General features: G+C 40.9%; 1 protein-coding gene across 4 annotated transcripts in view; it reads right to left on the reverse strand.

The window, feature by feature from the left end:
- RERE (arginine-glutamic acid dipeptide repeats) overlaps positions 1-16,361 on the reverse strand; it is a 435,792-nt gene that overhangs the window by 316,754 nt on the left and 102,677 nt on the right. Inside the window, exon 1 of one of the 4 annotated variants that reach the window (XM_043486134.1) lies at positions 11,742-11,901. The exons of the other annotated variants lie outside the window; for them this stretch is intronic. The gene's annotated coding sequence lies outside the window, so the exon portion shown is untranslated. Of the gene's footprint in view, positions 1-11,741; positions 11,902-16,361 lie in introns of those variants that run through there. 4 annotated transcript variants of the gene reach the window in all.

The raw sequence follows: 16,361 nt of genomic DNA on the forward strand, positions 1-16,361 counted from the left end.
CTCACTGAAGCAGAAAACCCAGCATTAAGACAGGGAGAAGTATGAAAAAGTCATCTAGGAAACCAGGCAAGTGAATGGACTAGGAGAGGAAAAAAGCAGCCTTAAGGGCCCACTTGATTTTCATGAACTAACTGGGAAACAGCATGAAGAAAGTCCCATAATCTAAGAAACACCCGCCATCAGCCTTTCTACTAACAAATGAACACAAATTGCTCAAGATGGAAAATGTATTTTGGGCACATCAAATGTAGAAACAAAGCTCTGGGAAAGTTGCAATTTCTCCAGATAATATGCTGAAAGAGACTACAACTCTTTTCACATTATATTCATAACTGCTTATCATCCCCTTGAAAGGAGTCATCAGTCACTGAAGGATTTAATAACCTTGGGCTGAAGTTAATTCCCTTATGTCAGACCAGTATAAACAAGAGATGGGTTTGAATGCCTTAAGCCAATTATATACTGTAATAGTAAATCATACAGATAAGTTATATTCTTATTCATAGAACAAATTTACACATAAAAGATTATCTAGGAACATTCAATTAATCACCAGAAACTGCCATATAAAACCTATTCCTAGTTATATTGTGATGCTGCTGCTGCTGTTTAGTCACTAAGTCGTGCCCCACTCTCTTGCAACCCCATGAACTGTAGCCCACCAGACTCCTGGGTTTCCCAGGCAAGAATACTGGAGCGGGTTGACATTTCCTTCTCCAGGGGATCTTCCAACCCAGGGATCAAACCTGCATCTCCTGCACCGAAGGTGGATTCTTTACGATGGAGTCACCAGTGAAGCTGGCACAAGACTGCAAATACACTAAAAACCGTTAACTTGTACAATTTTTTAATAGATATGGTAAGGAAATTTTATCTCAATTTTTTTAATCTATTCCAACTTTTTGATCTCACATGAATCATTTTATCACCAGAAAGTAAAATTTTGTCCTTTTTAATTCTACTTTATTAAAATTTAACAGGAAATAGAGCAAATACAGTATGTTCTGATGGCTCTTAAATATTTTTAGGGGTTCAGAACTCATTCAGAATGAAGGACAGAGTCTGGGTGGAAGTTTGGAGTTGAGGGTTTCCCCCCGCTTTTAACTAATTAAAGTTTTAGGTTCTTAACCCTCCTGTTTCATCCCTTTGATCAAAACATACTCAAAACACCTTGACCAAAACAAAAAGCAATCTTTTGACCATGGATAGGCCCAAATAACTCCTACATATTAGAATCTCACCAGCAAGACTAAAAGGTAAACCTATATGTAGACCTATAGAAGAATAAAATGTGCTAATTATGAATTCAGGTAATATCATTTCTTAGAGTTAACATTACTTCACAGGAATTTTATACTTCAAATCTAACTAGCAGGCCAAACAAAGAACTTATAAATTCTATTTTTCTCTCTGAAGACAGTAAAGATAAATAAATTCAACTACTTCACCACTGAAGTTTCAAAAGTTCTCATGTTGAAATATAAAAAGCAGAAAACTCCCCACTTTGAAATAACATCCCTGTAAAGACTGAAAGTAAAGGTTATATTCTTCTAAGCAAAAGAATTATAAGACTACACTGACAGTATTAAGGTGTTCATGGAAAGAACAATGGATATAGAAGTCAGAAAACACGGCTATTAAAAGAGGCTTAGGAACTTCCAAAATGGACATTGTGAACATGAGCAGCTCAGCTGACTTCTCCTGACCTGGCTCTCTCACATGAGAAGCCAGCATCTGTTCTGCAGCCTTCTAAAGGTATTGTGAGAACCAACCAGAGGTCAAGAAGGCCAGGAGGGGTAAAGCCTTCTGCAAACAGAAGCATCATCCCCATTTCCCTCTCAAAAATCTGTCTCTGTGATAAGCTAACGATCACCTTCTACTCTTCATGTATGAAATTTACTGTGTTTTAGTCTGCTCAAGCGCAATACCAGAATACCACAGACTGGGTCACTTAAAGAAAAGTAATGTATTTCACTCAGTCTGGGGACTGGGAAGTCCAAAGTCAAGGTCCCAGCCAATTCAGTTCACTCAGTTTCCCACCTTCTCATTGTGCTGTCACATGGCAGGGTGAGACGTCACACTCTTTCTCTTCAAACAGGGACACTATTCCCAGCAAAAGGCCCCACCCACATGACCTCACCTAAACCTGATTACCTCCCAAAGACTCACTTCCAAATACCAAAATATTGTGGGTTAGGATAAGCTTATGAAATTTGGGTGTGTTTACTCATATGCTCAGTTGTGTCCGATTCTTTGCAACCCCGCGGACTGTAGCCCACCAGGCTCCTGTCCATGGGATTCTCCCAGCAAGAATACTGGAGTGGGGTGCCATTTCCTCCTTCAGGGAATTTTCCTGACCCAGAGATCAAATCGGCATCTCACGTCTCCCGCACTGGCAGGCAGATTCTTTGCCACTAGCGCCACCTAGGAAGACCATCTGAAACTGGGGAGAACACAATTCAGCCCCTAGCACTCTCCTTTGTTGTTCAGTCGCTAATTCACTCTCCTCCATGACATGCTTAATGACTGTCTTCAGGCAGAAATTAAACCTTTGTATAAATTTTATATAAAAATACATAAAATGTCTATTTATACAAATACAAATCTTCAGGGGAGTATAAAACATGGCTTACTTTTAAAAGGGCTTACTTAAGGCAGTTTACTGATATTCATAAAATATAAAACTTTAAATAGATGAGGAAACTGGATGCATAACTAAGTAGCTAAGATGTAGTCAGCATTTACCCGGACCAGTTACTGCTCTAAGCACTCTCTGGTATCACCCTCACGGCAGCCACACAAAGTAGGAACACTTTTTAGAAGAGGACTCTGAGCACACAGGGCTGACACCGGCTCCCTCAGGCCACACTGCAGGTCTCAGGGATCATGTGGGGTACAGCGCCTGTATTTTAACTGTACATTACTATATTGTTTCTCTCTTTTTAGGGACAAAGGAAAATTGAAGGGGGAGAGGGAGGACTGAGAAAATGAAACCATGAGAAAGATGTTTGGTTCATTTATGCCTTTTGTTAGATGTAGACAACATTTTATAAGCAGATAACTCAGAAGAAACTTGATTCATCACAAGACTCTAAATCCAGAAGTCAGAAACAAACCACAGGCTCAGGAGGAGGTCAGTTCCTTCTGGAACTGAGAGCTGAGAAAAGGCTCTCCTCTGTGTCCTCATAGAGACAGCAGTCTGCCGTGGCCAAAAGCACCCTCAGGAAGTCCTGGATAAACCGTTCAGGACATACAAACAGCAATTCCACAGGCTCCAGACAGGTCAATGAACTCACACCACACTATTCAAGTAAAGCAAATCTACCCAAAATAAAAAATACACAAGATTCTTGGTAATTTAAACAGAGACATAAGGCTCCCTAGAAGAGGAGTTCCTAAATGAGCTCCCATCTATGGATAGGCTTCAGGAGCTCCATAAATGACCTGCAACTGTGTACTGAGGACATGCAGGCAAATGTTCACAGCTCGCTCTGCAGGAAGAACCACAGCTTACACCAATACTCAACGGAGTCTCTGACAAAAAGAAAGTTAAGAACCCTTGACAAAGGAATGAATGATCTGCGTAACCTGCAGGAGAACCTATTCAAATCATCTTCAGCACCAAGGCTGTGGGGAGGCACAGGGCACAGTCAGGTTGATGTTCATCTCCAGTAAGTAACTATCAGATAGATGCAAGTATCTAGCAAGTAAGATTCAATGGATGTGAATTTGAGAAAACGCCAGGAGACAGTGGAGGACAGAGGAGTGTGGTGTGCTGCATGGCACTGCAAAGCGCTGGACACCACTAAACGACTGAACAACCACCAAAAGCAAATAAGGAAGGACCTTAGGCCAGAATGAGTTTATTTTTAAAAATTCTAAGTATCTCTTTCTCTCTGTAAAATGAAATCTTTTGCCAAATGAGGAACACAGGTAACCAAGAGGTTCCACGTTTTGTTGTGATCCACAGAGTCAAAGGCTTTAGTGTAGTCAATGAAGCACAAGTAGATGTTTTTTTGGAATCCTCTTGGTTTTTCTATGTCTCACTAGGTGTTGGCAGTTTGATCTCTGGTTCCTCTGCCTTTTCTAAATCCACCTTGTACATGTGAAAGTTCTTGATTCACATACTGTTGAAGCCCAGCTTGAAGGATTTTGAGTATTACCTTGCTAGCATGTGAAATGAGAAATGGTGTGGTAGTTTGAACATTCTTTGGCATTGCCTTTCTTTGCGATTGGAATGAAAATCTGACCTTTTCCAGTCCTGTAGCCACTGCTGAGCTTTCCAAATTTGCAGGCATATTGAGTGCGGCATTCTCACAGCATCATCTTTTAGGATTTGAACTAGCTCAGCTGGAATTCCATCACCTCCACTAGCTTTGTTCATAGTGATGCTTCCTAAGGCCCACTTGACCTCACACTCCAGGATGTCTGGCCCTAGGTGAGTGACCACACCACCGTGGTTATCTGGTCATTAAGACCTTGTTTTGTACAGCTCTTCTGTGTATTCTTGCACTTCTTCTTAATCTCTTCTGCTTCTGTTAGGTCCTTACAGTTTCTGTCCTTTACTGTGCCCATCTTTGCATGAAATGTTCCCTTGGTATCTCTAATTTTCTTGAAGAGATCTCTAGTCTTTCCCATTCTATTGTTTTCCTATATTTCTTTGCATTGTTCACTTAAGAACGTTTTCTTATCTCTCCTTGCTATTCTTTGAAACTCTGCATTCATTTGGATATATGTTTTCCTTTCTCCTTTGCCTTCTGCTTCTCTGGTTAACAGTAAGGTATCAATATTGTGTCATCAACTCTACGTACCACAGTAACATAAGATGTTAATGAGAGGGACAACAGGGTGGAAAGAGACTGTACAAGTGGGGACTCTGTACTTTGCACTCCATTTTTCTATAAAATTAAAACTGTTCCCTGTAATAAATTCTATTGATTTAATTAATTTATTAAATAGTGGCTTAATTTTTAGTATTTTATGTATCACATAAATAAAATATTTACTTATCCAATAATAAATGCTCATGCAATCAATTTAAGCCTGTTCACAAAACTGAAGAAAGCTTTCCCCAAAAAAGGCAGGACTGCTTTAGACATTACTTTCTTCCAGCACTTTCTATTCTTCATTTCCATTCGAAGATCAAAACTTACCCTACTCCTGCCCCCCCCCACACACTTCAGAGTGAACACTAATTGCTCTACTTCCTTCCCTGCACATCTAATGTGTTTTTTAAAAAGGTGAACATTCCATTGCTGAACACTTACCCTTATCTATTCAATGTGAGAATTATGCCCTGTGGAAAGAGCACAGCCCATGAAAGAGATACTGCCCAGGTAGATAGTCAAAAGAATACACCGTTATTAAGTCACTAAGTCATGTCCGACTGTTTGCGACCCCGTGGACTGCACCTCACCAGGCTCCTCTGTCCATAGGATTTCCCAGACAAGCATACTAGAGTAGGTTGCCATTTCCTTCCCCAGAGGATTTGCCTGACCTAGGGATCAAACCCATGTCTCTTGCATTGGGAGGCTGATTCTTTACCACTGGACCACCTAGGAAACCCAGTCAAAGAGTATACACTTAGGTAAAAAGTATTCTACATAATTTTTCTCATTACAAGATATCCACACACAGAAAAAGACAACAGTAAGAGCTAATATCTAGAACCAAAAGGAGAAAACCACAGTTTAAATGGTTTGATCTTGGTATGTTTTTCTACATAACTTTGGTCCATTAATAAAAAATGTGCTTGTCTTTCTTACCATCCCTGCTCACATATTTAAAATTCCTAGATAATGTTTCAAACTATTTGTCTATATTTTACATCTAATTTATGAAAACTGTTTCTTACACTAAGCACACATACAGTAGGATGTGTGGTCAAAAAAATTAAGACTTAGTAATCTGAGTTCTTCCAAAATAACTTTTATTAAATCCTTGTAAAAGAAAAACGCATTTATATTGGGAAGTAGATGTAAGTATTAAAAGAGTTTTTGTCTTTTTTTGTTGTTGGTTGGTAATATCAAAAAATACAGAATGCTCACCATACTATATGTGTAAAAGTATCAACTGTATATATTTAATATATTAAAAAGGTTATTAGTAAGACAACAAAAATATCTTTTAAAGCTAATCAAAAGTCATTCTCCAATCTCACCCCTGAGACCACGTGAAAAGAACCTGGTCGTTGGCAGCTATATGTAAGCACTAAGGCTGTCTGTGCAAAGCACAAATCGGCCCAAGAAGAAATTCTGAAAACAATGCAAAAGGAAGGAAGGAAGCAATTTCACGTGGCATTTTACTAAGGGCATATAGGTCACGCTACTACTGCTGCTGAGGTTCAAAACCAGCAGAGACTTGACAATATCACTGTTTCTAACCAGCTATTCTTAAATTATTTGAAGATAATCTGGTGAGCTTGAGGTAAATACAGCTGTGAACACAGCAGCATACACCATCTGGAGGCGTTTGATTTAAGCAATTTTTCAAGTGTACAATATATTCAACTCTATTTTGTTCCTCTGAAGTTAAACAGTCACACACAAACTGACCTTTTTTTTTTTTTCAACTGCAACTGCAAAAGCTGATTCACTTTGTGGAAGCAAGACATGACAAACAGATCTAATTGTTCAGCTTTAGAACCAAAAGATTATTTCTGATCTATACTGGCAAAAATACTTTAGCTTTATAAAGGATCCCCCCAGACTTACCTACCATATTCTTAAAACTCTTCACAAGTAACATCCGACTAATCCTCTAAAATCAAAATGTTTTCTTCTTTCTAAAGCAATTCACATCCATTACTTCATTTTATCGTGAAAACCTGAAGAAAACTGTCATATGAATCATCATAAAATCTTACCTACAGACACAACTGCCATTAACCTCCTTAATGCATCAACCAGTTAATGCCATTAACCTGTAACCTCTTTCAGCCACCTTCCATCATTCCTTCCATGGCTACCAAACTTCTCAACATTTCCTTACCAACTGCAAACAAGCTTCCACCATCGCAGGCCATCCTCCACCTCCTGGGCTGCTCTGTTCAAAAACTCCTCAGTAGTACCACTGACTCCTGATTAAGTAATAGGGTAGTACTTTTTTTCAATAGTGTTTTCTCAGTTCTCATTCTCTACTGCAAAACCTAGAACGTGTGATTCTACTGTCACCCCCTACACTTTGAAGCACCATCCTCCTCCCTTTATCCCCTTTGTATTACTTTACCTTTCAGACCTCTTTCACTCAAATCATTCTTCCATTTCCTCCTCTTCTCATAACATCAGCTTTCCCTTTCTAATAACTTCATGCACAGCATCACCTCAGCACTGGTTCCTCCTGTGTGAGATTCAGTAAGGGCCCTCTGGTAGCAAAAACAACCGTCAAAGCTGGTTGGGCCACGGGTGTGAGCAGAAAGGTCAGGGGAAGACCTTTCACAGAGGTCACCTCTAATAGGATGAAATGGGGTCTAGAAAAGAACAGGGTTCAGTCTCTGGTTTGCAATCCTGACCTCCCCACTGACCAGCTGCAGGCCTTGGTCAAACTGCTCAACTCCTCTAAGCCTCAGGTCTCCTCCCTCGTACCTCAGAGGCATTTAGACCTGCAAGAATTAAACAATGCATTCAAAGTCAGAATATTAAGGAAATGAAGTCACCCCTAATCCCATCATCCAGGGATGAGCACTATTAAGGTTTGGTGTATTCCTTTCTAATCTTTTTTCTTACTAGCCTCTGTGAGTAAATGTGGATGTGCACATAACTGGAATCACACTACAGAACAGTTTGGCATCTACGGTTTTTTCCCACTGAGCTTTACATTAAATTTTTATATCATGATGATTTTTAGTGGTTGCGTAATATTTTTTCTTATGGATGGACCATGATTTAACATTTCCCTTCTACTACTGGGTGCTTAAACTGACAAATCACTATGTTTCTTTTTTGTTCCTTTTTTTTCCCTTTCCCAGAAAAAGTCTCTTCCTCCTTCTCTATTCCACCTATGAACCAAAACGTGTTAACAACGGCTCTATCATCAAATAGTATGAGAAACAATTTTATCAAGGAAAAATAAAACAATGGCTTAAAGAGTAAACATCTCATATTAAACTAAAACTCACTGGCATGACCTGAAGTTATCTTTGGAAGTTTTGTGAATCATCACCCTCTTTTTAATTTGTAGGGTCTTCCCTCACCGGAACATAAATGCTGTTGAGAACAGGGGCTTCTAGTATCTAGTTTGTATCTTTAGCCACCAAAGCAATACCTAGAGCATAGACAGTGTTCGCTATATTAAGCACCAGCTGTCGTCATGTGTCAGGCACTTTCCTAAGCATTTTGCACATCCTCTAGACATCATTTTTCCCACAAAGAGGCTAACAAATAACTTATCCTAGGTCTCACAGTGAAAGAGTGGTAGAACTGAGAACACAGTTGAGCTATTTACCACCAACTTATAATGAATAAATTGATTAATTATACCAGCAGCGCTTCCAAGTGACAGCATTAAAATCTGAATATGCTGATTTTTCCTACTAATTTAATCTAACTACTGCTTTTCTACCTTTCATTACAAATATGTAAGTGTATCAACTATATCGAGAATTAAAAAGATTCTGGAGCAAGTCTATGATGCTAATAACCATCAAAATTTGGAATTTAAAAATACGGTCAAATACATATGAGTAAACTTCTGAAATAACCTGTCTGGATTTAGGATACTTACTATACTTCTATTTTTCCTTTTATTCAGAACTCTTTGGTGCCAATCTAAATGTCTTGATTTCTTTTAATTAAGGAAAACATTTTATGATGTTACATTGAAATTATTATATTTTCTAGAAGACGTTGCACTCTCTTTCCTCATTTCAGGTTATTTTAAGAAGGACACATTTCTACAATGAGTTAAAGAAATATCTCAACCTGAACCAGCTTCCTTTCTCTGCTAACTATACCCCAGTCCCCAACACTACCCCCACAAATCCCTCCTACAACACATCCCCCATGTTCTTCCATCAGTAAAATGGGCCACTAAAAAGGCCTCACATTAGCTTTATATATAAACAGATTTGTCAATTTTGCTTTTTGACTTTTTCTCCTTATTTTAAAAATATGGTGGACAGTCTTGGAAACCATGGTGGTCAGCATCTCTTCAAGACAAAGGCAGACAGTAAAAAGACCAAACCATTAAGAAAATGTCATTCAGATCACAGTCTACTTTCCAGCCTGAAAAGCCAGAGACGCAAAGCTACTCAATCTTACAGTAAATACTTTCCAGTAACTTAGATAGAGCCAAAAGCACATTTAAAAATAACACAGATAGCCACACACAGCCCTGAACAGAGACACTTCTGAATCTTTGTGTTAATCATCTAGCCCCTGGCCAAACTGCTATGCATCAAAGGTTCTCTTAGTCCCCTTGGTAAGTGTAACAAGAGGTAAGAGACAGGGAGAAACATTTTAGCCATGTTATCTCCACTGAGCTAACATTTATTCTGAGTTTTACAAACTAATCCTAGACTAGCAAACAAAGACCCAGTTTAAAAAAAAGCAGGCTTCCTATGTCATTATAAAATGGATGGTTCCATTGGCTACTCAGACTAACACAATAGCAAGCAAAACCCTTTGACCTTGGAAAAGCATAGTAAATGTAATACCTACTGCTAAATTACAAGGTTTACCAATTTCCTCAAAACCAAATATAAATCCCTCACAAGTAAACTATTACACGAGTAAACAAAAGCTTGTCTTGTTCTATCATTTGCTTAAAAGCAAGCACAGTGGCGGTGGGAGAGGGATTAAGAAACACAGCCAGACAAGTCCATAAAACCTCCAGTGTAAGATAAAACTACCCTGCAGGAGCAGCCAATGCAGTCTGACCCAACAGCTGTACACAGTTGCACTAATTAAAATGAAGAGCTAGTCTACATAACACACAGGCCATTCACTGGACCTTCCAGATAAGTTGGCTGGGGTTCACCACGACACTCCCCCTCAGCAGACCTACAAGCTAAAAAAATAAATTGGCACATGGCTCAGGGCACTTGCATGTGAAAATACATACACATTCTAGCATTCAGGAATCATCACAACCACGTAGACTGGAACATATCCTATAGGCTATAAAAACCCACACACACACAAAGGAAGTGGGTACGACTACATTACGTCAGCTCTCGTCTCAATTCATAAATGCAAAAACCACAAAACAAGACAAAAACCTAAACGGCCTTTTGCTGGAAACCTTCTAAGAGTGAATGGATGTAGGTTAAGTCTTTAAATATGTTACTGAACAGGACTCGTTGATGCATCGCTTTCAACAGCCACAGGGAAGGCAGAAATGTAATCCTAGTCCATTCTCTCATGCAACCAGATCAAATAACATTTCGAGCACAGCCTGCCAAGCACCAGGGCCTGCCAGAATACAATGAGCACTCAAGTGCTCTGGACTGAAAACCACCTTTCACTGGTCCCAGAGATCTTTATAAAATAGTTTAAACACTACTAAATTACAGAGTTGGAAAAAAACAAACACAAGGCTTCTAACTGCAGCTCCCATACTACTGCGAAGTTGCTGTTAAGCCTCTAAAATGTCTGCCTTCTGTTAGTTAACTAGGCAATGTACATTTTCAGAAAGGCAATTGCCTCTCACAGCCCAAGTCTAACACGCACATAAAAATGGAGAGTTTTGGTTGTGCATCTGGAAATAATTGCCCCAGATCAACGGGCTTACATGGGGTATTGTTCCCGTCTGTATGGTTTCAAATCATGTCTACTTTAAATTTGGAGCTCCTAGGAAGGAAAAAGAAAAAGTAAGAAAGGCTGGAACTGTGGGCACACGACTTTAAGGGCTCTGTCAACTCTGTTCTCAACATGCACTCAGGGTCTCAGACTTAAAGCACAGACACACATACCAAAGGGGAAAACTAATCTACTGACCTCAGTGCTCATTCACATCCTTTTTTTTTTTTTTAAATTTCCATATGATTGAGAGGACTCCTTCGGCCAAACACCACCCCCACCCCCCCCAAAGAGAGCATAGGCACCAGTGGGCCAGGAAGGTGAAAGGCTGAAAGAGTAAAACCAAGGGACCAATTGCAAGTTTCTTCCTCAGCAAACAAAAAGTGGTCAAGCAGGTCTCCCCACAGCTTCAACCACAGAGCAAGGTCTGAGCAAACAGGGGAGGGGTCGGGAAGTCATCACCTCAAACCCGGGGAAGAAAAAAATAACAGTTTAAACTTAGACCAATCTTCTTCAAAACCATCCTTGCATTTTAGCTAACCTGGTAAAACAAGAGTATTTTGGATCCAGGAAACAAACTATTTTTGTCACCTAAGCAGTCCTAAATTACTTTATAACCAAGTCCATCCAATTCACTTTATTTTTAAACCTAAATTTGCTCCACTGTGAGCAGTAAAGTTCCTAATCAAACAGCGGCTTTTGGATTACACACTGCTCATTTTCAGTTTTCCTTTTAAAGAACACACACACACACACTCTTTAAAAAAAAAAGTATATCTCTGCCCTAAACAAGTTTCTTAATTGGTTTATTTAACTGGGATTTCTAGAGTTTTGACAATTTAAAAAACAAAACAAACTAGTGAGCCCAACAGAACTGCCATGGGACACAACCAATACCTATTCCTGATTCCTGGAAAGCCACCGCCATTCCCGGTAATGCCCGAGCTGTTCTCCTCTCTGGGGTCATCACACACTGGGGTAATCCAGAGACTACCGTCCACCCACCTCGAGAGCCCCTGTGCCCGCAGCTGTCCAACTTCCTGGCCCAAGACCCGCGTTCCCCTAGCAGCCAGAGGGGCCGGCCACTTGCCTGCGGCGGGTCGCAGCCGCAGCTGAGCTCTCGGGCCTCCACTCCTCTCCTCCTCCTCGTCCTCCGGTGCAGAGCCCCCTCGCAAACTCAGGCCGGCGGGCACCGGCGGGCACCGGCGGGATGGGCAGGTGCTCAGGGCGTGAAATGCACTTGCTAAACAAAAGGAGGCCAGGGCGGCCGCAGGGCAGCCGGGAGCGGGCTCAGGTCCCCGCGGCGCGGCGGCTCCGGGAGGCGGTGGCCGCGCCGGGCCCCGCCCGCGGCTGGAGGAAGCGGCCGCCGCGGCTCAGGCTCCTTCAGCCCGGGCGGCCGGGCCGACACTGCCACATGCCTGTGACCCAGACGCCGGGAGAGAAAGAGCAGCCTCCCCGCGGCGGCGGCGGCGGCGGTGGCCAGCAAAACCCGGGCTGGAGCCCGGCCCGCTCGGCGCGAGCCCCTGCCCGCCGCCACCGCGGGCGCGCGCGCACACACAAAGCGGCGGCAATTGTATCTCCGGACCAACTCAGCCAGCCTCCCCTCCCTCCAGACCTCCCTTCCCTCCCAACAGCCGGAACTGGGAGACTGTGTGATTGATGGCAGCTCTTAATAGCGTGGTCAGCTAGAAAATGCATCTGCAAGCAAGATATTAAAGAGGCAGCGCATCCCCGTGAGTGATCAGCAGTTCACACATCCTAGAGCTGCCTCTGCTTCTGCCAGGAATGTTAATACCAACCACCTCTGACGTCTAACAAATGCAGACGAAATAACCAACAATCACAGACATGGTGAACATTTGTTTCAAAGAAGCACAAGAGGAAGAATCATCCTTTGATGTCAAACATTTCTGACCCCAATTTTCCTTACAGGTTAAGAATTCTCTGTAAGTTATTTGTTTAAAAGTCTTCTCTCCAATCTTCTTTCCCCAAGAAAATAAAGATCCATCTGCTAGACAAGGCAGAGCTTAAACTGGACTTGATTGAAATCCATCTAATAAAGAAGCAAAATAAATACACATACCTTGCCATGTGGCCTTAAAAAAAACATACAATCCACCAGCTACCAGATTCCAGACATCTTATTAATTCCATTGTTATGGGCATCTAAATAGAACTACCAAAAGTAAATTTCAAATGGTTTCTTCTTCACCCACAATCTGGTAAATATCTATCAACTTGCTCAAATTTACCCGTTTAAACTATGTTCAAAACATGTATTCCCTACCAACAACAGCCACAATCATTTTGTCCTGCTGAATAAGATACTCTACAGCAAATTTTTTTTAAATACATACCTATGGAACATAAATTCAAATTATTAAATTCACCCAGTGTCAACTCAAATTTGAAAGCTACAAGCTCAAAATTTAACTGATCACTTTTGGTGTCTTTAATATTACACCTTTCACCTTCCAGGCAAGTTTCATGTAACTCACAAACAGCTTTATACATGTTATTGGATCTTCCAAGGTCCAACTGCTGAATTACTAGGCACCCTTTCCAATTGGCAAATGTTAGATTAAGTGATTTGCCCAAAGCTTCTCAACAAGGGGGTGGCATTAGGGGTAGAGGAGAAGCACAGAGAAGAACCTAGATCCTGCCCTCACTGGCACAGATAACCAAACTGACTCACACATTTGCTATTAAACATCATTCTGATTTCTTTTAAAGAAAACTCAGGTTGTTCTACAGGAGACAGAAATCTCTCTCTAAAACTACTAACAGAGCACATGTCCTGAGAGCGAGAGCTAAGGAGGCATAATGCCTTTGCCCCCTGAAATGTTGTTGTGATGAGGACAAATCAGAGACGGTCCCCGCACAAGGGCAGATCGGCTGGCTATCAGCTCCCCTTAACACCATCCTCGCTAAGATCACCTGAGGGGACCTGCAGCTTGAAACCCACCTCATAACTAAGCGGCTCTAAGATCACTCCATCCATGTCAGAAATGAAATCAATCCTAAAGCCTAGCAACAAAAGCCACTCCTGTACTGGGACACTGTTCCCTTTTCCCACCAGCTCTGTCTAGACAGAAGGTAGCACCAGAAGAGATAGGTGTTTTCTTTGTTTTGTTTCTGGTCTGCAGCACTTTAAAAACTGCTGGTTTATCCCAAGTTGGAAAAGGCTAGTGAGAACAACCAAACTGCTCTAAATTCATACTGTTCCTAGTCTCACGAAAATTCTAAATGCTTTGACAGCACTTTATGACAGCACTTCTGTTCTGTCCCAGGCTTGCACCCTCTGCTAATCCATCCACACCCAGCCCCCCACTTTCTAGTTACACCAAGTCTTTCAATTTCCCCAAGGTGTTAGGATTTCTACCAAAGTCATCACTACCTTTTCCCACTAGAAAAGAAATATCCCCTGCCATCCCCAATCCCCCAAACCCCCACCACCCCTCCCGGACACACACACACACACACACACAGTTTAAAGCCTACTCCTTCAGACTTCAGGTCAAGTATCAAATGTCAAATGTCAGAGAAGCTTCCTCTGAGGCCCCATTCTAGGTCAAGTTCCTTTGTTATAAGTTCTCAGGGAACTGAGTTCATTCCTTGAGAGCATTTATCTCAGTTTGTAACTCATTGGTGTGACTTTCTGATTAATGTTCCATCAGAGAAAGTTCTGTAAGTTTGCTCATCATCAAATACCTGGCATCAAGCACACACATCTTTGAAATGAATAACTGAATTGAGGGCAACAACCCTGTTCTACTCATTTTGCATATTCTCTGCACAGTTGTTGGCACCAAAAAAGCCTCTCTCAAATAAACAGCATCTATGCAAATCAAAAAATTAAAAGTATAATAAAGATTTTTATCCCCACTTTATAGAGATATAAATAACTGTGCCTAGGATAACTCACAAAAACATTAAGATCCAAACCTATCTGCAAGCCATACTTTTTATCTTGAGTCAGTGAGGTACAGATGTCATCATTAACATATTCAAGACAAGTTCTTCCTACTTCTGTGGCATTTAAGGAAGGGGCAAACCACAAGGGGTAAGCTGCATAGACTACCAAACCCTGTACGCACACAGAGAGCAACATAAACAGAATATAAGTTTGAAAGTGCATTATACACTAGTTTGTCTTTAAGTTTCTCTGAATGCAAAAGTACCACCAAATTCTATTCTAAGTGGGGGAAAGGGTATGATCCTGACCCCTCAGTTTACACCTAGCTTTTTCTTTATTTTCAGTTATCTCCTCTCTAAAACAACTCTATTTCCCTGATAAGGGAGCCTTTGTAAAAATTCTTTTGCCCTGAGGACTCCTAGTCATTGATGACAGACATTCCAAAATTGCCCTCCCCAACTCCTCAAAGTGAAGAATTCATTTTAAACATCATTAATGTGAGTTTGTAAATTAAGGGATCTGTAGATAAGAAAGGGAAGTTCTTACAACAACAGTTTCTCAGATGTCCTGCACACCAGCACAAGAAAAAGCCAACGTGTGAGATGAATGAAAAAATATTGAGTATTCCCCATCGTCACCCCCAAATTAAGCTTCATTGTTATTTTCAGCATTTCACAAGGCACTGCTTGGTTCCCACAGTTTACCTCAGCCTTGTCTATGTCACAAGTCTTGCTTCCTTTTGTTCTAAGTTCCATTCCATGTAAATTCCAGCTCCGGGTTTTAGAACACTCTTCATTTATCAAAACAACCCTGTCAAGTTGAGTACCATTAACAGATAATGAGAGGAGACAACAGATGTGGTTAGAAGCAAAGCACTAGTATTCTACAGGCCTCAGCATGCAGCAAAGTGAGCTGACATCTGACTTTACCCTAACATTTATAATTAAATAGTCTAGTTAAACTAACATTAAAGCTATGACCGGGTACAGTAAGCAGGGGAAATGTCAAGTATAACCTTAGCAGGTAACAGTTGAACAGGGCTCAGGTTATTCCAGAACCTTAACCTTGAACAACTACCATGCTTTCCTCTCTGCCACCCTGCTTCTGTCATAGACAGAAGACTTGTGGCCACATGGTCGAAAGACAGCAGCTTTGGACCACTCCTTAAAACCACCAAAGGGAAAGGAGATGACATTTTTACAGGCAAGTTTAAAAATAACATTCATCTAGCAAGAATTAGTGAGGTCTGTCTCAAGTGGAGTCAATCAACATCCATTCTTATAGCATTCTTTTATAAAATCATTCAGATCAAGTAATTTGGCTCCCCTAAGAGTCAAAGTGTCAAAAGATTACCAAAATCAATCAAGCAAACAAGGACCAAGGCAAGGGCTGTCTTGGTATTGTTAGCAGTGTGTGCATACTCTCCTAGGATGCAGAGATTGTGCTTTGCATGACTATGGAGACTGTGGATATATGATGTTAAGCAAACGTCTACTTCTTTCCCTCTTCCAATTCACAAAATGGCGCCACACAACAAAAGTTTTCAAAACAGTTTTCAAAAGAAAAATACCAATATATAATTCTTTTTGAAGCCCTTTTGAATGTATTGATTATTATATGTTCCTACAGAAAACCCAAGCAATCCCATTCAACAAGCTGAAGTCTCTCCGGGGACTCTCTTCTAGAACATTTGCACACAAACTTCCACA

The sequence above is a fragment of the Cervus canadensis genome, chromosome 13 (assembly GCF_019320065.1).
Source record: "Cervus canadensis isolate Bull #8, Minnesota chromosome 13, ASM1932006v1, whole genome shotgun sequence".
In the NCBI taxonomy this organism is placed as follows: domain Eukaryota; kingdom Metazoa; phylum Chordata; class Mammalia; order Artiodactyla; family Cervidae; genus Cervus; species Cervus canadensis.